Genomic DNA, 26,210 nt, shown 5'->3' on the forward strand with positions numbered 1-26,210 from the left:
TGTTTTGGTGGATGATACTTCTTCTCCAGTCTGCCATGTGGATTCCTTCGTTTCTTCAAGGGATTGGTAGAATAATGCGACTAAGCTAGAGGATGAATGGACAACGGTTAAAGGAAAGAAATCTAAGTACTCCATTCCTCCTCTAGATGAGAATTTGCGATCCTACAAGGGAGGTTCTAAATCTAAATATAAATCTTAAGCTCCCTTGTTGAGGATTGGTGTCCGTTGTGGTGGGAATTTGTTGGTTGTTCCCTATCTTTGTTTGGTGACTCACACTGTTGTATTTGGGCATTATATTGTTATGTCTTTAGATTTGATGTAGAAGGTTTCGGGTCCTTTCAAAACTTGTTTTTACCTAATCAAAACATGAGAACACCAAGTACGAGATCATAGAATATGAACTATAGAAGGAATACTAACAACAATGTAAGACAAAACGAAAGTAGTAATGAAAGGCAAAAGGAAAATGTAAAGAACAAGTAGAAAACTTTAATGAAACATTTGTTAAGGAAAATACACCTGCAAGCACACAAGTATGGGTTGAGAAGCGAAATGACACGTCTGAGAAGAAGTTGAAATAATTGACAAACCCTTATCAATTAAACAATCAATTCATTAGAGGAAACCAAGGATAACACACCAAGAATTCATTAGACGTTGAAATGGTGACATGAAGTTTTTGCACACTTAGGAAGAGCATGGAAATGGTGTATGAAAGCTACAGTTAAGAGCACATCAAAATCTAAGGTAATATATGAGCTTGAGAAAGAAATTTAGCCTATTCGTTACAATATCATCTTTTTGAGTTTTTGTACTGACACAATTAATGCTGAATTGATTTATGGTGAATAAAATGACTAAAATCAAAGTAATGAACCATCATTTGAGCATTTGAAGCAAAGAGAAATTTTTGGAGGAAATTGAAGAGTGATTTGAAGGAGATTTGAAGTGTTTGAGGTTTACACAAAAGCCCTAATTCCACAATTTCAAGGTATTTATTTGCATTATTGAGAGTTAATTGTGAAGTCATTTGAAATTTGAAAGATGTATCCCTCTTTGTTTCATGATACTATGGAAAACCCTAGATATAAGTTCAAGAAAGTTCAAATTCACAATTGGGAAATGAACCTACTGAGGCATTCTCACAAATTCTAGATGGAGTGGTAATTATAGAAGATGTGCAATCATACATCCACTGCAAGTTTGAAACCCTATGGAATTTAGATATTGCTAGTGAATTTGAGGAGGTGTATACACAAGACATGAGCTTTCAGGATGAATTCAACCACTTAGGTCAACTAATGATTGGACAATTTTTGTTCCGCTATGAATTTGACAGTGAAGAGTGGGTGAGAATCATTCTAAGTAGAATTCATAACAACAAATTTTGGTTGGGACTCCAAGTAGTTGAGATAACAAGTGGCCTATTGCATGAGGTGACTGGATTAAGCAACAAATGAATAGTAGTCAATGAGAAGAATGTGAAAAAATTAGTGCTAGCAAACACTAAAACCAAGTGGAATGGTATGACGTTGAGCCTGATTGAACAAGATGATGTGAGATTTATCGACAAGATCTTAGCTTACAAGATGAGTTCGAGTTCGAGAAAAGATGAAGTCTTTGTAGGCTTCATAAATGCAACATATAAGATGTGTGTTGATAGAATTGAAGTTAATGTGCGTGAAATTTGGAAACAACCACCTTTTGATAACCTGGAAAGAATTAAGAAGAACAAGTATGCAACCTTTAGATTTGGGTCTCTTATCACATACCTATTCTTTCATGTCATGAAAAGATTCCCAAATATGCCACAGTCAAAATAGAAACCAAACAAGCATACAATGGAATTGGTAGGCTATTATTATAGAAAAACTTCTGAGGACTATATAATTATGAACATAAACAATCTAATAAGAAATTTGGAGTATGAGATGAAGAATCAAATGAGAATTCCTAGAATAGTTGTGGAAAAGTATAAAGAAACAATATGCTTTATGATGGAAATTGACAAAACTTGTATGGAAGCAGTTGTCACAAGAATTATGTTTGTTGATCCTTTAGGCCATGGGGTTAGAGAAGCAAAAATTAGCGAACATGTTGAGGAATTGTTGAAGTCAGATATGGATAATGACAATGAGAGATGGGGCACAACAGAAGAAAGGTTAGCTAAAGCACAACAATTGCAAAGATCAAAAGCAGCTAAGAAGAAAAATGAGTGTGGTAAAGAAAATGTTGAAAGACACTGGGATGACTAAGAGTATAATGTAGGTGCCCTTGCACCATGTATATTAGAAACCTAGTACCATTTGTTAGACCATTAAGTGGGTTGTTGGATACTCGTAACATATCATAATCATATTAGGAATTCCTCTTATAGGTCCATACCCATGGTTATAATAAGGTTTCTTATGTTGATCTTAAGTGGGTTGTTTTCCTCTTGGAGTTATCAAGTATACATTATCTCCCTTAAATCATATTTATCCTTTTACTCCCTTTTAATCATATTAGGAATTCCTCTTATAGGTCCATACCAACTTAGTATGTCAAAACTTAACCATATACATTCAAGTGCTAATAATTAAACTCAAAAAATATCACACAATAGTAAGAAACTCATAAGACCATGTTTTCTTTTCAAGGAAACGTTGACCAAGGGAAAACTCTGGTGGGGATGGTACTCATAACAATGTACTATTATGAAAGTTCTCTATTCAGAGTCATTACATTCATTTAGTACATTAATCCTTGCAAGAGGACTAGAACTTGTTAGAGGTCTCAACCTTGTTAGGAGTTGTAATACAATGAGAGCTCACTTCTCTACAATGATATTGATTTATACAATGACTAATAAATACAATACCAATATTGACTACAATATATGATCGATCTTTTGAATATCCTGCATTTGATTTTGCCCATGTATCGACAATTCACATGTGATCACTAAAAAAACATCATCCATAAAGCTTGTATATCATGTACATATGGATACCATACATCACATGAGTAAATATTCCCTTTATATACCTTTTCAAATTTTATCAAGTTGGCCTTAATGATCAAATGTGTGGTACATTGAACCAAAACCAATTATCAAAACTAGCTAACTAAGGGTTAGCATCTAGGATGTCATCCCTACATTGTCAAGTAATTGAATTAACAAGGCAATTCAATTTCTTAGGCCAACATGTCCAATCTTAGTTGCATGCCTTGTACTTGATATAAGTTTTTTTTCACAATTTTCAACCAAAACATGTGATAATTGACATATCAACTAATACAAACATACTGACATCCTATTCAAACATCATACTAATTGTACCTACTAAGTTCCCTGATCAAAACAATATATCTGTTGATAGTCCAAAACCATACTTAGAGTCAATTTTCTCAACGAACTAAAACCAAAACTAAACATAAGTCCAACTGACCTTACCAAATGAATATGTTGCCATCAATAACAACATTCATGCCTTCATATCTAGTTCCTTGCCAACAATCCCCCCATTTGGCATTGATGGAAACACTTAGTGGATAATTGACTAAGTATCAATGCCACTACATCCTTTTCTAAATTTTCTTCACAAAACTCAATCTATGCATGATATGACTGCTTATTCCCCTTATAATGTCTACTACTATCTTTTATACTGCTATAATCGCCTTGTACACTTTTATTTTTCACTATTATACTTCCCCTTTGACATCAATGACAAATGTGAGATCAAACAATACTATGTACAAGTCCAAAAAATTAAAGCTCCAAAAACTTGTTATACCAATCTCAAAATATTTGCAGAATTCCTCTTTGATTGTGAAAAATTGGCATTTCATGCCATATTTATATGCTCTGCAACTTGAATTACACTACATATGGCATAAGCTACAATTTCTGCTCCATGAAGGTCAAAAGGTGTAAAGGTTTCATAAGTTTTATTTGAAGTCTCTAATAACTTCAATTTAGGTGATACCAAAATTTGCAACAGAGGATCAGTGTAAGACTTCGTCTCTTTCCTTCTAAAGAACATTAATTACATCAAAAAATTTGCTTAGAGATTTGTCCATATCCACAACACTTTATTTTGTCTTAGCAAAGTCTTTTACAAGCTTTTCTAGCTTTTCTTCCTCTTCCTTGATTCCTTTGCTAACATCCCCTAGATATTTTACAAAACTTGAACAAAGAATACACAATTGATTTCCTTCATTCACACATTCTCTAATATCCTTAATACTCTTATAAAAAACTTTTACATCATTTTCAATGTTTTCACATATCTTATGGAATTCTTCTGCAATGTAATCATGTTTTGTCTTGGCCTTAGAAAATTCTACAAGCGAGGTGAAGTGTATTATCAAAATTATCAATTATACTTATCAAAATTTCAACCACATCATTGCCTTCAAATGTCCTTTGTATGGGCAATACTTTCTATTATCTATCTAGTGCCTTTCGTAAAATCCTTGCATGTTTTTTGTTTTCTTCTATGAGCTATCCTTGGCTTTGAAAACAACCATCAATGAGATCCTCATTAATGCATCTTCATCGAAATAATCTTTATCCATACTTGTAACATAATTACTTAGATAACTTTCCAACAATGATTGTAAAGAAGTAGGTGCGGTTGATGTAGTCTCCAATACCTTATCTTTCACCTCTAATGAACATGTGATATTTCCTTAATTTGTGGTGCCTTGTTCTAAAGGTGTGACTGATTAAATGTCACCTTGGGTATCTATATCTATATCGATAAATACAAGTTTACTTTAATTAATCATAGCTTTGACCTCTTGCTCGGTAATAATATCTTCTTTCTCCTTTTGTATCTTTTTTCTCCTAGTAGGTTGCTTTTTTTCCATGTTGTATCTTCCAGTCCCTTGGACCCCTATTGGTCTTTTGTCAGACATTAATATCATTATCTTATCTTATATTGAATCTCTTCATCTTCTATGGTGGCTTCCATCACTATATCCTGAATCTCATCATTGGTCACAAATTTATCTATGAGAGTATCTAGTTCTTTCTCTTTTTCATATGGAGTAGCACGAAGTGTGGTAGGCACCCCTAAAACAAAGAAATTGAGTCGTCTTTCTATATTGTAAAACTAATTAACATTTTCAACTTCTTCCCATATTTACACTACTTGTTCTCTGACAACAATACCAACTAGTCGATGAGATTGGTAAGTCGCATTATGTGTCCTTTCAACTAGTTCATCTGACACTTTTGCTATTGTTCCCTCTGTCTCTTTTGCAATTTCTTCATATAATCATGTCATCATTTTGACTATCCTCATTTATGTTATCTTCTTTGGCCTTTCTTTATTGAGTACTCTTTTCATCTCCTCAACAATTACGAATGTAGAAAGATCACATAGAGTCTTTTCTCTTATTCATTGGTCTTCCTCTAGTGCAAATTGTCTTCTTATGTCAAGTTCATTATAAATTGAATTAGAAATATTGCCTTTGATCTCCAATAAGTTCCTCTTGAGGTTCAATAGATATCTAACAATTGAGTTCTCAATTATTTCTTGACCATTATCTACATGTCTCAAATAGTATTTCTCAAATTGGTCCAATTTATCTTCATTTTTAATTCTGGTTATAACTCTTTTCAAGTCTAGTTTCCACTTCTTTCTTTCCTCCTCTAGATATTGATCTATACATCTTTTATCACTTCTTTCTCCACTACCTCTATATTAGTCTTACTCTTTTATTTTTTCTTGACTTCACTTGCCTTCTTTTTCTTGGTGACTTATTTCTTCTTTGGATTAGGCCTTGTACCTCGGTTTTTTTCCTTGTAGCTCTTGTTCTTTCTAGTTGAGTTGGTTTTTTCTGCTTTGAAAAAAGGAGAGGTCCTTGTAGATCATCTTGTGGCTCTAAGATGTTGATGTGTAACCTCTACCTCAAAAATTTGAACTGTAGGTGGATCTAAACCACTACATTCTTTGCAATGTCATCCTTTTTTTATTTTGCACCAGTATTACCTATCTGAGCCTTGGTAGTAAATTTGGTGCTCTTCTTCACTTTCATCCAATCCTCTTCAGTTGTACATTTTTTCTCAACCATTTTTTCTACTTTTCCTTTTCTAGATCCTCTGTATAATTTTTCCCTAATGTGGTTGAACTTCTCCTTATAGGTTCACCATCTTTCTACATTCTTATCCCTATGTGAAGCCAACATAATATCTGCATATTGTTCAAGCATTTCTTAACTTACCTCATAACCAAGAGGGTGAACGAATATTTCTCTTTGTTCTACCGCTTCCAAACATGTGACATCTATCTCTATCATGAGGCACATAGTCTTAGTGCATTTCTCAACTACTTATCTTGGAATCCTATATGTCTACTTCACGTGTCTCTAAAATACTTTAAACAAACCAAATAAATTACTTGTAATGTTTCCTTTGTACTGTGTATGATAGTGCTCTGTGATTATCTCCATTGTAGGTTTGTCATTAGTCCAAGCATGAGGATTCATGTTTGGAAACTTATGAATAATATGAAAGAATATGTTAAGAATCGGTGATCCAAACCTAAAGGTTGTGACTTGTCATGTTTTATCCTTAGATTTTCCAATATTGATCTCAAAATCTCACATATACCAAAGTGTTCTTTTTTAACTACCATCTTGTAGGTTGTTTGTATTACCCTTGTAGAAAATGAAGTATATCTACTATTGTAATGCATCTTGTAGCCTAATATCTTAGCAATTACCCTAACATCTTGTTTTCTTATATTTGAGAGTGTCATTTCCTTTTTATCCTATTTACTTCCAATATTTGTTTCAACCTCTTTCTTGACCATCTTGGTCGCAATTGACATTGATCCTCCATTGTCTAAACTTGTGACTAGATGTATCAATGTCTAAACTTGTGACTAGATGTATCAACTCCTTCATGATGATCATAATTGGTTCATCTCCAATCTAAAAGATTTTCTCATAAATTATGCTCAATAAGTTATCTTAACTCACTCTCATTCATCAAACTTCTCACAATCCAAGTATTGCATAATGTTTAGGTTCTTTAAATGTTGATATCCACTTTTGAGGGTTTTATCTTTGTTATAAATCTCACTTAAATCACATGTGTTCATTCCCTATTGACTCAAACTTATAGTGAACATACACCCTTACATCCTCAACATGAAGTATGCCCTTTGGTGTTTGGGAGAATGCACCCTCAGGGTCGTCTTCTATGAACTCTAATGGATTCTTTTTGAACTGATATCTTGGTCTATATTTAACATCATAAACTTGATGCTTGTCCATGATTACATAGCTTAGCAACAACTATAAATATTTCAAATTGAGAGTTTGTAGTTCATGTAAATACCTTATAGTGATCCAATTAGGGCTTCCACAAATTGCTTTGAAGTCTTTCTAATCTCCTTCCAATATCCTTTCAAGCTCTCGGATGTCTCTGGTAACTCCAACGGTGATGCAAAACTCATTCTTACTCTTTAAATCCTTAATAATCTCTTCTACCATTAATTTGTTAGGTTATAGTACAAAAGCTTACATGAATTAACAATATAAGCTCAAATATGTAGTGATTATCCAGAACATGATATCAACATTTGTGAACACAAATACATGATCCATAATTATTCACATACCTCATACCAAGCTCATATACCTTAGTATTACAATTTTGGGGCTTGATGATTTATTAGTGAAGTGCCCCCCCCTAAGGAAATAATAGCCATTTAGGTTGATGACGAGGGCTCAGTGCTTGACACCATTTCCCCTTTGTTCTCTCTTCCAATCTTCTCCTTTTCTTTCCATGCCTTGCTACTTCTAGTATTACTTTCCTTTACAAATGTTGCATTTATGTTCTCATATAGTATTGTGTTGATACTATTATTTCATCTTTCAACATAATTGTTCCTTCTGACATTAGGCGTTCTTACACTGTTTTATAGATTTATTGAATTTTTAGTATCTAGATGTGTCCCAAATTATTGCAATTATTACAATCAACAACAAAGTTTCTATACCTCGGTCCATTTTGATTCTCTTGTAATCTACAATCTTTGGCTATGTGTCCAAAGTTATTACATTTGCAGCACGTGACACCATTTTTTATGACATTGTTGATTCCCAAAGGTCAACTTGCAATCATATAAGGTCTTCCATTTGTTCTTCCATGAGATTGTAGATTAGGTTTCTTGCATTCATGTTATTTAGGTCCGTAAGCCAACAATTAAAACAATGTATATTAAATGGTAATACCTTTGCAATCTTTCTTCGTGTGTCCATATTTGTTACATGCATAACATCTTCCCTTAAATGGTCTCTTATGATCTTTAGGTTCTTCAATCTGATTTTTTATCTACTTAGGATCTTGCATAGGATCTTGTATAGTATGTTTTCTAATTCCTTAGATCATTCACCTAAATAATATCCAAATCTTGTCATGTCTCCCTTAGGATTTTATTGCATGGATTGCTCATTAAGCTTGTCAGCTCTTGAATATAACTTTTCCATATGTGACTTAGTCTTAACAAGCTCACCTTTAACAATGTTAGTATATTTATCAAGTTCCTTGTACTTAAGCTTTGAATCATTAAGTTCAGATTCTACTTTTCCAAGTTGAGCATTCAGATCTTTGCATTCATTAGTTTTACCTTTAAAATTTTCTTCAAGTTTTTCTTTCTAAGATTTACCTTCTTTGGCTACCTTAGCCAACTAAAGTAACATAACTTCAAGTTCATGTTTAAGTGCCTAACTTTCCCACTTGAGTTTAGCAATCAAAATTGATTCAATATCTAATTTAGGTTCCTTGATCTATTCAACAAGCTCTTTTATTTTTACCCTTGAAATGCAAATCCAATCCTTGAGCTCCTTAATATAATCTTGTGCATCTTTGAGTGTCGTCTATAGCCATTATTTTTCTCCATTAGCTTTGCCTAGATTTTCAAGCGCTACTTCAAATTTATTATGGAAATGATCTTTGTATCTATCGAGAATCTCCTCGAACTGCAAATTCTTCTAGGTAACTAAACTTTCATGCCAATTATTAGAAATAGGCAATACTATAGTGGGGGAGAGAATTAATATTGCAACACTTTTACTTTAACTAACTATATCAAAACTTAACCACATACATCCACAAATAATTAAACTGAAAAGTAAAGCACACAGTAATAAGAAACTCATAACACCATGTTTATTTTCGAGGAAACTTTGGCCCAGGGAAAACCTAGTGGTGATGATACCCATAACAATTTACTAGTATGAAATTTTTTTTCTAGGAATTTAGACCATGTTCAGAGTCATTACATATATTTAGTACATTAGTCCTTGCAAGAGGACTAGGCCTTGTTAGAGATCTTATCCATGTTAGTAGTTATAATACAACGAGAGCTCACTGCTCTACAATGATATTGATATATACAATGAGTAATAAATTTATACCAAAACTGATTGTACTGATATCTGCAATATTTGATCAAGTCCTTTGAATATCTTGCATCTGATTATGCCCATATATCAATAGTTCACATCTAATCACCAAAACGTCATGCATGAAACTTGCATGTCATGTACGTACCGATACCATACTTTGCATGAGTAAATTGTTCGCTTTATATACCTTTTCAAATACTTTATCCAATCAACCTTAATGATGAAACATGTGGCACATTTTCAAAACTAATTATCCAAACTTGCTAACTAAGGGTTAACATCTAGGACGTCATCCCTAAATTGCCAAGTAATTGAATTAATAAGATAATTCAATTCTTTAGGCCAACATGCTTGTTCTTAATCACTTGCCCTGTACTCTTTGACATAAGCTTTTTTTCACATTCTTCAACTAAAACATGTGTTAACTAATATATCAACTTAGGTGAACATACTTACATCATATTCAAACATCACACTAACTATATCCAAAATTGTGGCCACTAAAACTTACCCTACTAAGCTCGCTAATCAAAACAATATAACTACTGACAATTTACCTAAACTATACTTGGTCAATATTCTCAATGAACCAAAACCAAAACTGAACATAACTCCAAGTGACCTTACTATATGAATATGTTGCCCTTAATTTTGACATACATGCCTTCATATATGGTTCCTTGCCAACAACAACATCTAAAACATTTTCTGAATAGATGTAAAAGGCATAGATTCTGCCTCAAACCTACTAATTTGGTATTTTGCATAGCATATTTTCCCATTATAGGAAATCATATTCTATTAGTGGACATAAAGAAGCACAAAACCATATTTTTAAAAAGATTGAAGAGGTAGAGGTACAGTTTAAGAAATCTCTTTGAAAATATTTCTTGGGTTGGTTAATTATATAGCTAGATTTTATGTAGGAATCGAAGTTGGTAGACAACGACTGAATAAATTGGTATGAATTAACCAATGGTAGTATTCAGTGTGATAATTGTCAATATTACCAATTTTCTTCTTGTCGCATTGCAATAATTCTTTATGGAGATCAAATCTCGTTCACTAGTCTAAACTTGGCAGAAGAAAATGATGAGAAAAGAGCAACTTTTGAAATTTTAATCTTTCGAGGACAATGAAAAGACTTCATTCAAATTGATCTTGAAGTCAAGATCAAAATTGAGTACTAACCCCAACATGTTTTTGGACTAAGCAAAATTGATTTCCCTTCTAAGAGAAAATTTCTCAATTGGGCCAATCTTTCTATATGAAAAGCCATGTTGATTCAAGTTGATGCTACTCAACGACAAACCCAAGAATTTCTTTCTCAAACACAATTTTGTGCCTCCCAACGAAAAAAATAGCAATGATATCCTTACTATTCTCACTACTCTTGGAACAAGATTGTTTGATACTTGAAAAAAAGAAGTTACAAGATGATTATGCCAACCTTTGTGCTAACTATAATCAATTTATCTCTTCAACAAAAGTATAATAGGTTTCTCAAGCCCAAATAAACTAGTTTGTCCAAAATAAAATGATGTTATTCATAAGCAATGAGCAATCAAAATCATGCAAGTAACTTAGACAATTACTTAAACTCTCAAGCAAATTGAAGAAATAGTTCTCAGTAAGAAAAATAAACTTAGGGATCAATCAATAAAGATCAAATGAAAAAGAAAGAAACTTACTTTTCGAAATTCTCAAGTTGATCTGAATAGATGCAAAAGAAAGCATGCTAACAAGGGATTTCTCATGTGTTTTCCATCTCTAATAGAAAATGAATTCAATCCTACAAATGGTACATGACATGATGCCTCCATTAATATGTTCGACAGAAAGTAGTCAATTTGGTGAACTTTAACCTTTCACATGAAAAATTTCATCAATGATATACTACCAGTGATAAGATTTGATTTGTATAATCCTTTGGAAAACAAAATAAGTATAGATGTTCTTAGATCTTGGATAGATTGCATAGTAAACATAGTTGAAGGTGTTACAACAGAACGAGCTAGTAGCCAATCACTGAACACAATCACTAGCATTGCTTGTGATGCATGGGATTAGCTCACTTTATATAACAAAGAGGACTTGATTAGAGCCAAAGAAAATGGGGTATATACTACACTAAATAGAACTTGTGTTGGTCAAGTAGATACTGATAAACATTCTTCCTTGTAACGCGTTCAAAACAATAGACTGTGATATGGGAAATGTTGATGAATATTGTAAAGAATAATATCAAATTTTCTACCACTCATGTTCAACAAGCAATAATGATTTCATGTACTATACTTTCCTTCCAAAATTTGGGATTACTAAACAAAAATAATTCTTGAGACCCTAAATAATACCAAGATAATCTTAACATCAATGATACCGCTTTTCCGAGCAATTAGAAGCATACCTTCAGAATTTTAATGTTGAACTTTGTAAGAAGATAAAGAAAAGAAAAGAAAAAGGTTCTTTCTTATCTAAAATCAATAATTTGTAAATAACCAAGAAATGTTTATGGCTGTAGAAAGAATAAATCTTCTTTTAGAATACATAGAAACCATTCTAAAGGTTCTTGTCAATCATGCTCATCAAAATCCTATTTAGGGTTTTTAAGGAAGAATGAAAAAATTGTCCCAAGTAAACATAAATCTAAAAGAAAAGACTTCACACTTACCTGTTACATTTGTAAGGGATCATGTCATAACAATAAATGCCCTCAAAAGAGACATCCCCAAAATAAAGGAAGGGTAAGAACATTGGAGAAAGCCAATCTAGAAAAGCCTTGTTTTAAGTGAGACTTCTAAGTTTGGAGATATTTAGTTACTTAACGATCCTAATGCATCAATAGAAGAAATCTACACTGATATGACGATTCTTTTGGTTATGAGGTTTCTTGAGTATGCAATATGATGAGAATTTGAGAATTCAGTGGAAAACCTTCTAGAAATTCCTTTGGGAAAAGATCATCTCTCACTAATCTCTCAATAAAATACCAGAAGAACAAATTAGAGAGATTGTTTATAACATGAATGAAACTAGTACTAAATTGGAAATAAAAATTCTCTCAATATAGTTGGGCACGAGCTAAAGAACAAATGAACATGTTAGATATTTTCAAAAGCCAACCTAATAAATGAGAACCTACAACTTCAAAGACATGTACTTAACACAAAATTCACCTATTTGATCCATTCCTTAATAAAGCCGACTGAATTGAATGGCGAAAAGAATGCAAATATTTCCTTGTCAAATGTAGATATGAATTGAAAATTAAGTCCACCTTGATAACGAAGAAGAAGCTAAGGAATAAGTATAAACAAATCTCGCTCTTGAAAAATATATTGATGTGGTGTCCACTCACCTATAATACAATTTTTAATTTGTACAAAGCCACACTTTTCCAGTCCTCTCCAAATCATAATTTATAAAGGCGAAACTCAAATAGGGTATGTATGCATGATTAGGGTTCACCTAGTCCATGCCTAGGTATAATTTTTACTATTCAGATCCAACACATCAAGCCTTGTAAGCTTTGTGCACTTATAGACACTGAAGCCGATGTTAATGTTCTTGGATCAACATGCTACCCACAAGACCTATGGGGAACTTGTAATATTAGAATTGATTTAATTAATCAAAAATTGAGTCAATCCAATTTCAAAGCTATTGTTCCATGTTATGGGAACCTTGTAATACTAAGATTGATTTAGTAAATAAAAAATCAAGTCCAAATCTACTAGTTCAAGTTTCCACATATAACCCTCTCTGTTTCATTTATCCAATTCAATGTCCCTTGACATGATTGGATAACTACTATTCAACAATGAGCACCTTATACTATAAGGGCTCATTTGGCCATGGGAATACAAGCGGAATAGGCATATGTAAATTCTTAAAATTTTAAATTCTTCATTTGAATGCATCGAATTGGAATTGGAATATGAAATAAAATAGGAATATGTATTCTAATTTTGACCCAAAAATGAGATTTTGCGATTCCACCTAAATAGGTGGAATTGGAATAAGTATTCCTATTCTAGTTTTATTTATTTTAAAAAACATAAATTTTTGGGTCCATGAATTCCCCATCACATTTTGGCTGAATCAAACAGAGAATAGGAATATGTACCCCATTTTCTATTCCGGAATAACTATTTCTATTCCTTTATTCCTATTTCTGCAGCCAAACACGCGTATCCTTGAAGAACTTTAATAACCTTTCTAGTTGGTGCAGTTCCACAACTTAATGAAGCGCAGACGTGGACCATTTAATAACCTTATTCTCTTGCACTTTCCTTTGCCTTTTCATTCTTCACAAATTTGGTAAGTCTAACGTCACAAAAGGCACACATGGACCATTTAATTTCCAAGTGCCTTCAACAGTTGAACTTTATTCCAAAGGCTAGGTAGGGAAAATGTTATTACATGTGGAGATAAGACTACACTTCGAAACTTATTGAGGCAAATAAGTCACAAATTGCGCCAAACACATTGCAGAAAAGAGTGGGAGGAAGGCACAATTTCCATTGACAACTCCATTTTAACGTGGAAGGACTGTAAACGGGCAACACAAACTAATCAATAGTAAATCATTCTCAAAAATTCTAAACTTTAAAAAAAGTTCTCTAACATACTCGGCCAATTCGAAGTTGGCATCGAATGCTGTTTCACGTGCTTCATACAGGTTCCTTGTGAATGGATTCTCCTCACCTATGTATTTATTAATTGATTGAAAATGAAAACGTAATTTATCTTCTGATTTCTGATTAATTGAGAAATATAGTAAAAAAATGTGCATTCTCATAGTACCCCTTTTCCTGCATCTGAACCACAAATGCAATTGGCTTTCTACTGGATGCGTTACGAGAGAGGAATTCTGTCGATGTACGGATCTCACTCAGCAGTCCTGTTTTAGGATTAACAATCAGTAGTCCTATTTTAGGATTAACAAATACAAAGTGAATAGTGTGTATATATTTGTTCCTAGCCTTTCTTTCTAAAATATCCATGAGGGAAACCAAATCCACTTTTGTTTGCGGCAATGACTATTCTCCGCCCTCCTGGATTCGTCTATTGTGGAGGCAACTTAATAAGCGTGGTAAAATGATAAAATAGTATTTTAAACATTCCCTTTCAGTGCAAAAGTCACCATGAATGCCAGGCACGATTGATTTATATTCACATTTTAAAAGCTTGATATGTCAGAAGATTATTTTCATTTCGATAAGAATCCAATACTGTTTCAAGACTTCCATGCCACTCATATTCGCTCTTCTTCGTGTTCTATGTTTGCCAAGCCCAATTACAATGTTCACCCAACGGATTTCATGGAAACAGGGGAACAGTTGATTTCCATCGTTACATTTCATTCAATCCCAGAAGGGACGACAGCCTGCGCATTATTGACCATTGGCCAGGAAGTACTTGATTGAATGTCAAATAGATAATCAAAGTTCTTTACAGGGATCAACTGTGGCAATTTCTCGTTCAAGGAATTCCATGCCATTGCTTGGGAATGACAGGTTGCAAAAGCATAGGAAAAGACACTAATTTGGCCTAAATTTCACCGGTAGAAATCTTGATTTAACGCTTCCGCCATTATTCAAAGAAGCAAAATCTTTAAAGCAAGTTTCAAGCTTAAAATCACGGCTCTTTCATAAAAGAGCACAAACAAAACAGTCAATTTGTGATATTGCTATCAGGAATTAACTGTGTAATTTTTTGAGTCAAACTCATTGACCCATGTTTCATGAGTAGTGATTCATAATCCATCTCTCATGAAAATAAATTGAACACTTAACACTCACTGGATCTAGGTGATGCTCACAAGAGTGAATTCTAATAGCAATATCACAATTTAACTTGCTGTAAAAATTATCTCCCACTTATCAAAACAATCAATTTTTTTATCTAATTCCTAAGTTGAGACGCTTGATACAAATAATGCCCAAACTACAAATAACAATCTTAAGTAAACATTCATGCTTTTAAATCCACTGCAGTCACTCAAAATTACCGGAACTAAACCTAAAATAGTTCATATTCTGAGTATTTTAAGGGTTTTTATTTTTCCGCATTCTCACAAACGGAAATTAATAGAAATAAAATACTCATACAGACGGAAACAAAAATGCAGAATGATAAAGCAGCTCTGTAAAACAACGATTTACACCTCAAATACAAAATTAATCTAAAGATTTTTGTATTCTGCATTCAACAGCAAAATTTAAAGGATAGAAACAAGTACGAGGAATAAATAAATAACGAAACTAAATCTTTCTTCAAAATCGCACGAGCCGAGATAGAATTCGAGTACCTTCAAGTCATAGATCATAAGGTTGGAACGAATATTTGGCAACTGTCGACCTTCCGCGGGGGTTCGGAACGTTCAGCTGGGGATTCGAGGGGAAACTGAAGAAATTTACTTCTGCCGATGACAGACTCAGCCAGTCAGCCGCCTCCATATGAACCAATATTCATTTTGGACACCTGTCGGGTCGTCCCCATTATTAATTAGCTCGTTTTCAAGAAAACCCTCGGCTGTCCTGACAGTGACGCGTGGCGGGATCTCAGCCGTCGATTCAGCGAGGATATTTTTGCAGAAGACAAAGTCCGGACTCCTCGCGAATTTTTCATGTTTGCGGTGGGAGCGGGATGACCTCGGTGGAAGCAGGACAGCCGTTCGATTGGAGACTGCAAAAGCTGATTCAGCTGCCTTAATTGCAAGTGCCTTGGAGATTTCAGAGATTTTGTCTCGTCTAGGCCACCAAAACCGAGACCACCAAAACCATGTGGCCTCTGCAATCACCAAAGAAGTGCAAGATATGGTGATCTGTATTTGATTTGAAAGTCTAATTCAATTTTTATATAATAAAACTAAATGTATAAAAGTATAGGTTTACAACATGCATAAGGATCTAATAGTGTTCTATGTTTTATTATGGGTTTTCAAAAAGAATGGCATTGAAATGTGTGGAAAAAAATAGAAATTGTATTATTTGTAATTACAAATCTTCAATATTTTATGTGGATGGGTAGAAGGTAAAATGCTATTTCAGAAATTAAAATAATTTATATGAATTGGTAAAATAGAATAATTTAAAATTTAGTTCTTAGAAATTGGGTTTAAAAGTAACCTTGCATACTTGACTTATTGTAAGATCATTTGCAAATGACTTTCTTTCGAATAAAGATAAGAAAGCAAGTCTTAATAAAGTTCAACATAATTATCAAAATGAGGAGTAATGCATCATATAGTTGTTTGTATCGGTGTAACAGAAAAATTTCAAATATAAAACACATAATCAATACATGAACACAAGATTATTACTAAAATCAAATAATGCATCCCAAATTTGATCATATAAATTTGTAAAACATAAATTAAGCCTATAAAAAATTGCTTCCAAGAGGTAAAAGGTAAATATCCTTGTTTTATTAATATCAATTTGTTAATAATTATACAAATAAAACCTTAATGTTATTGGCACTAATGTACTTCAAATAATCCTTAAGTTTGAACAACTTTCATCTACGCACAAATTTATAGCACAAATCTATCAATGAATAACCTCTAGATCCCAACCTATCATACAATATCTTTTCCTAAAAAGGAACATTGGATTATTGGCCTTGAAAGATGAACCATCGAAATCACTCTGCTAGGGTTTTGCATGTAGTACAATTTTTTTAATATTCATCTATGGTTTTGCACCTATCATACCACATTAATTGTGGGAGCATTAGGGGTTTTTATTATAGCTTTGACCAACTTTAGCCTACTAGGTGATACTAGTGCTGGAGTTGATGCAACGGATGCTCATGGCGCCTCCTTTGAACAAACCACTGCGAAAGCTTGTTCTAAAAGTGTTTCACAAGGTAAGCTCTCCCCTGATATTGTTTTTAATATTCAGGAGTTTGATGATGCATGTAGCTAGTTAGAGAAGCATACCTTGATAGAATACTTTGTGTTGAAGTTGATGAAAGATCAACCCCACAACTCCCAAGAATCACTTGCATGCAAACACCTATTACAAAAGAGAGAGGCAAAAAGTTATGGAGGTAGAAATTGCCAGATCCATAGATGAGACATTTTTAATGAGCAAAAAAGTAGATTGCTATAATCAACAATGAATTGGTTAATTACAAAGAGAGGTCATCCTTATAAAGGATATCAAAGCCCTAAAAAAGTCTAACCTAGGTTGCATTATAATAATTAATAAAAGAATTAGTTATTAGATGCCTAAAGTTTAGCTTAAGTAGACTAGAATTAATTAGAAAATATCTAATTACCCTAACATGCCCCATTTAGATAAACTAGGGAGTAGCTAAAAACCTAAAAACTACTACTGAAGTAGATTTGGGTCCGGCAACAAAGCCTAATGAGGTACCCAAGCACAACCAAATCTCTAAAAAGAGGAGAAATAGAGAAAAGCCACATAGGAAAAAGCCTACTCCGAAAAGAGATGGAAAATATGTTGAAAAGAACTAGTGAAGGATTGAAGAAGCCTCCAAACTAGGGAATGTCCCAGAAGATAGGAACAAAAGATGATCATGAAGAACACCATTGAAGCATGTAGGAGATGCAAAGCTCTATTAAAAGTAATTTTTGATATGAAAAATGTCCACTGAAATAGAATCTGACTAGATAGAGGAGATTGTAATCTGCATTAAATTAGGAAGCACACAAAGGCAAACAACTAAACTTGAAGATACAAATGGTATAAAACACCAAAGCCTGAAGAGTTGATCAATCAAACCAAAGAAGCATGAGAAACAATAGAAGAACCCCCCCTAATGCAAACAAGGGTGAGGTGACAGGCAACTGGAAAAGTGGGCCCAAAGAACTGTATGTCAAGGAACCATGATCAAGATGCACAAATGAGTACATATATGTGTACTGAGGTGATCAATCTGGCTAATTTCAGGGAAGGGACACTCACTAGACAAAGGAAGATGACAAACAAAGGCAAAACATCAACCTCCCATGGCACTATAATTATGAGTAGTGCATGTACAATAAGGCACAAGACATAATGAATTCTAAGAATACAATATTCTGCATGAGTATCCTTAGATGACACTACTCAAATCATAAGGCAAAATAAGGCAAAACAACTGAAACAAAAATACAGATGCAGTATGACACTTTATCTTAGTGTGTTTGCAAGAATGCATACAAATGATGTCTAAATAGACTAGAAGAGACATAAAACTAATGCAATAGATAGTACAAATCATGATGAATCAACTAAAGCAACAAAATTGATCCTTAGACTTGAAACAACCAAGATATCTACCAAAATGCAAAAATGCAAAAGATTGAATAGAATGTGCCTAGAGAAGAATTTGGAAAAACAACTAGTATCACTGGAAAGGTCTCAGAAAGTCCTTTCCAACGATATAAAGAATTCCCAAATCGGAGATTGGATGCTCAAGGTATGTCTCCTAGAGTGCAAAAATGTACCCCTAACTTTAATAGTAGAAAAAGCCATAAAAAATTTAAAATTGAAAATGAATCATACCACTGTGACAACCTCAGAACTAGCTTTCTGGCGATATTTTGTTTGCAAAAAATGGAGTCCATATGCCCAAGATATGAGCAAAAAGTCGAAGGTAGGTCCAAACAGAGCCCGAAGAGGTGACAGGAATGCTAATGCAATGTTGACATGGTGCTGATGTCAGCAAGTGAAGAGCCCAAATTTAATGGTCAAACAACTGTTAAGGCAAAAAATGCTAAAAATGACCCCTATCAGAAAAATATCAATCACTAGAAACAAAACAAGATGTCAAAAAAGACACCATTGTTGGATCAAAGGGTCGACGCTAGAAATAAAAATCCGGTGGCCAAAATAAGCAAGTGGAAATAAGTCAAACATGCTAGAATATTGTCCTCTACTAGATATAAACTTGCCGGTGTTGGAAAAAAAGCTGGTGGCAAATAAAAATTCATGTGTAAAAAAGAATACCTCCAAAATATAATCACAATTTTTTTTTACCAATGAAGATCCAACATCAATCATGACAAACACAAAGGACATAAGGTGTACCAAATTTTATTCACTAGACAAAGAAGTCAAATCCACATACTTGATGTGAGTAGGAGAGAATGAAGCCCAACAAAATTATCACCAAAGAAGAAGTGACATGGGATCCAAGGCCCATTCCATGCCTAAAAAAGAGGAATTCTTGTTGACTTGGATGCATGCTTTACATCAGCCCAAAAATAAACTCCTCAAGTGCTCCACCGACCAAAGCAGTGGAGGAACCAGTGGTAGGCTCAAGGCAAGAGGGAGGGAAAAGGGCCACATGTGTTGACTCCCAAGGTGGAGGTGTGGAGGTTTCCAACATGTGCCAAAAAAAGTGATCTCCAAAAACTGCCCAAGACATAATGAAATCGAAAAAAACTCACAAACTATCGATAACAAAGGTAGGTATTGTGTGTGCAAACCACAATCAACACCAAAGACCATGGAACTGATACAGAAAGTTACACACATAAAAATTCCTAATCAATGCACACTAAAGTAGGAAAAATGTTGATATGCAGTAAAAGGTCAACCACAAACATTTCCCACAAAGTGATGCCCTCTACAAAATGACTACCTCCACCTATTGAAATTGATCAATTGATAGGCAAGGTTGAACACTACAACCATTTCCAACTTCCACCAAACTGAGCTACCATCTCCACCCAAGAAACTAGTAAACAAAATGCAACTGATGCCAACTGGTAAAGTTCATTCATTTGTGAAGAGAGTCTCATCATAAGCTTCAAAAGTCATAGTACAAAAGATCGAGACAATAATTTTGCAGCAGCAAAAAACAGGGACAGCAAAACCAACATTTTTGTCATGGACATTATCCCTTGTAAAATTCCATTACCACCCAAAATAGGAAGTAATTGTGATTGGAGGTTGAGTGATGTTAAGGGCTCCCCTCAAAAATAAGTGTCTCATACTCTCAATGTTGTAAAAAAACCCCAAAGTAACTATCGGCCACAAGCTAGTATAGAGGTGAGTGCATGGAAAGGCATGAGATTCCCACAAAATGGGCATTCTCTAGATTTTTCACCCCAAAATAAACCTCTCCACCAAAATTCGCGCCAGACATAAAGGATAGGGGATGCCAAGAAAAATGAACCGAAGTCAATATTGGAACAGTGGAACAAAGGCCAAAGTCAAATCACAGGCACAAAAGTATCGATCGCACAAGGGCCTAGATATGGCTAGAAGTCTCATTACTATTGATAGGACCTCTTGAATGTTGACAAGAAGCTAGAAAAAGTGTTGCTAGGAGTGAAAGCATGGACATTCAAAGAACCCTTGTGAACAATGCACAAATTCCAAAAGGAGTCGTTTGGCAATAAGAAACTCAAGCCTACATGGTGTCCATTGGTGCATGGCGATGTCTCCAAAGAAGGCGAGTACACTTGCAAGGGCCCTGACAAAGCTCACATGTGTACCATGCACACAAAATAGTGTGCTTTTCTCATTAAAAAAATATACCCTCTTCTCAAAGCTTTAAATCATAGTCACCCTACCTTCAAACAAGCAATTTTGCAAGAAGATTTTTGGGTAAAAATAAATATTTTTGATAAAAATAATATATAAAAAATCATCGCTTTGATTTGTGTGCCTAGGTCAAAATGAACTGGGTGCAAATTTTTTTTGCCTCAAATTTCAACAGCATTTGAATTGGACATAATTTATATGGAAATGGAGGTTTTAAAGTGCTCTAAGCTCAACAATGATGTCCATTTGCGATCAAAGTGCTCAAAAAAATAGAACCTCTCCAAATCTAATATAAATTCCTCTAAAAGCCACAGATCTAAAAAATGATGTCAAATCTCTCAAGAATATAACAAGGGCATGAAGATCTTGAGCTTTGATACCACGTTGAAGTTGATGAAAGATCAACCCCACAACTCCCAAGGATCACCTGCATGCAAACACCTGTTATAGAAGAGAGAAGCAAAAAGCTATGGAGGCAAAAATTGTCAGATCCATAGACGAGACATTCTTGATGAGCAAAAAAGTAGATTGCTAAAATCAACAATGAATTGCTTAATTACAAAAAGAGATCATCCTTATAAAGGAGATCAAAACCCTAAAAAGGTCTAACATTGGTTGCATTATAATAATTAATAAAAGAATTAGTTATTAGATGCCTAAAGTTTAGCTTAAGTAGACTAGAGTTAATTAAGAAATATCTAATTACTCTAACACTTTGTGGGTTGGTCTCCTCCTTAAAGCATGCTCAAAGAATGGGTTGCCAGGATCGGGACTCGTCATGGAATCCGAATCAAGGACATTCAAAGCCTTACAAAGGCCTTTTTTGGTTTTGGTTTGCTAACCCTTCCCAGACTGACGCGATCTACAACCATGGGCCCTGGTTAGTTAGGTCTTCACTGCTAGTTTTCCAATGGTGGTCTTGGGATGTCTCTTCCTTGGATGATAAGAAACTTAAAGTACCTGTCTGGGTTGACTTCTAGGGTCTCCCTGTACCTTGTTGAAATTGTATCCATGCTATTTCTCAAACCCTTGGCAAAGTGGTTTGCATGGAACTAGAGAAGTTCTTCAATGCACGTTCTCAAAGGAGGGTTTATGTTGAAGTGTAGCTCTCCCCAGATCTCAAAGAAACCATGGAAATTCATGTTAGAGCACAAACCTTTACTTAGAAGGTGATATATTTGAACTTGTCAAACACATGTTATCAGTGTTAATCGACTAAACACAAGATCAAGGACTACCCTCTAGTTGTGCCTTGCAAACTAACTCCTATCAAAGAGACCTAGGTTAAGTCTACTGAAAATGCCAAGAAAGATGAATGAACAATTGTAGTGCACAAGGGTAAGACTTTTTTGTCATCCAAGCAACAAGGGTCCTCCTCTATCTAGCCTTTGTTGTCCTTGTTACTTCTTCCATGACACCAATAACACCATTGGTTTCATCACCCATTTCAAACCCTATCCACCAGGGGATAGCTTCATCTGTGAGTGCATCTCGACTTGTGTGAGTTTGCACTCCCTAGGTTATGTCTATGGTGATCTCACTTGGGTCTCATACTTTGCAATGCTCTCATAGCCTAGATGATCATGGAGAAAACCCTGATGGCAGTTCAAAGAAGAGAAGAATCATCTATAGTGGTGACTCTTCTCCTACTTTCACCTCTAGTTTTGCACTCCCCAGGTGACGTCTATGGTGGTCCCACTTGGGTCTCATCCCTTGTGATGCTCTCATAGCCCATATGGTCATGGAGAAAACCCTAATGATGGTTAAGAGAAGGGAAGAATACACTCTAGTTGTGACTCTTCTCCTACTTTCACCTCCAGTTTGTTTTTGCATAACAATTTCTCCTCTCTCGAGCACAAGGATGATATGGAAGAACTATTTCCATGAATTTTCTCTCATGGAATGTGTGGGGTCTCACAAACTTTCCTTACAAATATTATGTCCAAGATACTAGACATTGGCTTGGTACCCTAGACATCCTTTGTCTACAGGAAGTTAAGATTTCAAGATTTTTGCTCACTGTTGCTTGTTGTGTTATTAGGCCAAACAACCTAATTTTTCCTTCCCAACATGAAGTTGGTTGAGGTGGTGTAGTCACTATCCTTTCACCTTGTTTATCTTATTATGTTATTTCTCATCATTCTGAACCCATGTATATGATTGTGTGGATTTTGTTGGTCTTTCCATAATCATTCTTTTGGGATAGTTAATTTTTATGCTCCCAATAATTTTATTGAGAAAATCTAGCTGTGGCATTGGATGGATGATTCTTTGCCACCTGCCACTTGGCTTGTTTGTGAGGACTTCAATATGATTAAGCTGGCCTCTGATAAAGAAGGTATTATGCATTCCGGTAGACAACTAGAGAGAGAAGATCAATACTACATGCACAATAAATTAGTCTTTTTTTATCCCAATGCCCATCGTCATCATTTTGGTGGGAATTATCATACTTGGTCTAATTTTAGAGATGACTCTTATAAGGTTTTTAAAAGACTTGATCATGCAATTATATATGCACACTTTTTTCTCTTTTTTTGAAGAAAGAGAATTGCATGTCATTCCTCTGTCGGATGTGACTTTGTCAGATCATTTCCTCATTCTCTTTACTATCATCTAGAAAACAACTTAGAGGCATCCTTCCAAAACTCTTTTCTCAACACACCATTTCTGAGTCATGAACCCACTATGGATCACATATTATGTGTTTGCAAGTTAAAGCCTCGGCCCCACACCCATTTTGGGTGGATTCAACGATGGAATGTTGCCATCACCTGTATGACAAGATTTCTTCAAATCAATGATACACAACTTTCTCTATACTGCAAGTGGTCCTATGATGCCACCACCAAATCTTTTTGTGCAGCTTCAGAGGCTCTGGTCTTGAATCCATTTGATCCATACCTACAACTTAGGCTTGCCAATCTTTGCCATCAGAAGAAGGTTTTTGACAATTACACTACTAGAGGGGGCCAGATCAAAGCCTGTCTCCACTGGCTTAAGTTTGGTGACCAAGCCTCAAAGGAACTCTTTCAAGATCTTAGATCTTGGCATACTTTGGTTGGGATTAAAAAAAATTAAGGAAGGGAAACAAATTCTTTCTTCCCTTCCTAACATTCTTCAATCCTTTGTTCGCCATTATGAAAATATTTTCACCACTTAAGATCAATTTTCAAAGTGAGTACAAGCTTTGAATGAATGCATCATTGTTACTCCTAAGCGGCTTGTGGTTGAGAAACATGATTTTTGTGAGCAATTTCTCACTCTTAGTGACCTCAAGGTGAATGTCTTTTCCCTGACAGATGGCAAGGCTCCTGGGTACAATGGTTTCCCTTGTGAATTTTGCAAAACCTTTTGGGATTCCATTGGGCTTGAGCTTCACAAAGTCTACCTAGAACCATTTCACTCTTAATCTTTAGGTAACCTTATCAACAAAGGAAATATAAAATTTATACCTAAGGCTAATGATCTTGAAGATATCTACAAATTGAGGCCTATCACTTTGTTAAATGTCTCCTATAATATCATAACCAAAGTTGCGATGTTGAAAAGCTAGCATTGCTTTCCCCTGGTTGTTCCTCCAGAGAAGACAAGCTTTACCAAATCTTGCTATATCTTTGACAACATAATTGCTGTATGGGAAGGCATAAAATGGGCTCGTAGTTCTAAGAAACACACTCTCTTTCTCAAAATTGATTTTTCCAAAGCTTTGATCACATTGAATAACCCTTCATTCTTGTTATGCTAAAAGCTTTACGTTTTGGACCTATCTTTCTTTAGTTTGTGGATATTGTTTTTGGTGATGCTTTTTCTTGTATTATCATTAATGGCAATTAATCATAGGCCTTTGACCTTTATATATTCATTCGTCAAGGCTGTCATTTGGCTCCTACTTTGTAGGTCTTGGCTACTGAAGTGTTTGGTTAACTTCTAGCCCACCTCATCTCCTTTGGTCGTGTTCAAGGTATTTATCATCTTGAGTACTCCACTCAACTTGTTAATGGACACTTTGTTGATGATTCCTTCCTCGCCCTCATTGATGACAAGTACAAGGTCTCTAGTGCACTCTAATGCCTAGATAATTTTTGTCTAGCTTTTGGGTCAGCCATCTAGTGGCACAAAACACTCTGCTATAAACATTTCTTCCTCCATTCTCAACCTTGTCTAGGTCAATACTAGTGGAAATGGATCCAATATGGCAAAAAAATTTATTTTTTGGGTATCCCTTTTGCTTTTCAAGCTTCTACAATGGACCTTTGGAATGTCATGCTTGACAAAATCTCCAAAAATTTGGACTATTAGATTACCAAACCGCTTTCTTTGGCTGGTAAATTCCAAATTTTCTCCAAGGTCTTGTTTGCTACCCATGTGAACCATTTCTCCTATTGGGCTCCACCCAAAGGCTCTTATTCCAAGTTGGAGAACCTTCTTAGAGATTTTCTCTAAGCTTTGACTTCTTAGTATCATGGCTTTCACAGAGTCTCTTGGGAGTATTGTTGCTTGTCCAAGGAATTTGGTGACCTTAGCCTTATATCCACTCACAAGAAAGATATTTCCTTGCGTGCCAAGTGGGTTATTAGAGATCATTCTGGGGATGAGGCCTGTAAGATTCTTCTCAATACTCAGCCAAGGTTGTTCTACTCGATAGTGCTTAAGTTTCTTAATCTTTTGCTTCAGGTTCTTGGTTGCTTCACAACTAATCTTTCTTCCTTTCTTATTATATTGAATAAACAACACATTCTCTTATCAGTTACTAACTTATTAAGTGCCTATTGTAATTTCATCACACTTTTACATCTCAACTCAACCTTTCACTAGGTCATCTCATGATCTCTGCTTCTCAAATCCTCTTCATCAATCAAGTGATATGGAACTCTACATTGTTAGTAAATATCTTACCAATAAGGTTTGACATCAATGAAAACATAACAGTTGTTCCATATTTGTAGTTCCACCAATCTTCCTCTTTGGCATTGATGGCAAAACCTTCTAAATACAACACCTTCTAAGTTACTATACAATCCAAAAATTAACCAACACCTCAAGTGTTTCAATGCTCAGCTCCCTTTGTGTTCAAGTAGGTAGATCTTCATTAATATCCTTCACCTCATTCTCATTCTCATCTATTATCTCAAATATGCTCCCTCTAAATATTGACTTCATGTTCTTATCATCTTGTCTATCACTCTCTTTTGCTTCATTTGTCATATTACTCCTTCATGGTCACCATATCCTTCTCTCTCTCTCTCTCTCACACACACACACACACACACACACACACACACA

General features: G+C 34.7%; 1 protein-coding gene across 1 annotated transcript in view; it reads right to left on the bottom strand.

Moving 5' to 3' along the window:
- LOC149564581 (Plastid-lipid associated protein PAP / fibrillin family protein) overlaps positions 1-15,846 on the bottom strand; it is a 35,418-nt gene extending 19,572 nt beyond the window's left edge. The window contains exon 1 of the mRNA XM_089818124.1: positions 15,728-15,846. The gene's annotated coding sequence lies outside the window, so the exon portion shown is untranslated. The remainder of the gene's footprint in view (positions 1-15,727) is intronic.
- Between the last annotated feature and the right edge of the window lie 10,364 nt (positions 15,847-26,210).

The sequence above is a fragment of the Cupressus sempervirens genome, chromosome 3 (assembly GCF_028749045.1).
Source record: "Cupressus sempervirens isolate cs-2001-9-10 chromosome 3, ASM2874904v1, whole genome shotgun sequence".
NCBI classification, from domain to species: domain Eukaryota; kingdom Viridiplantae; phylum Streptophyta; class Pinopsida; order Cupressales; family Cupressaceae; genus Cupressus; species Cupressus sempervirens.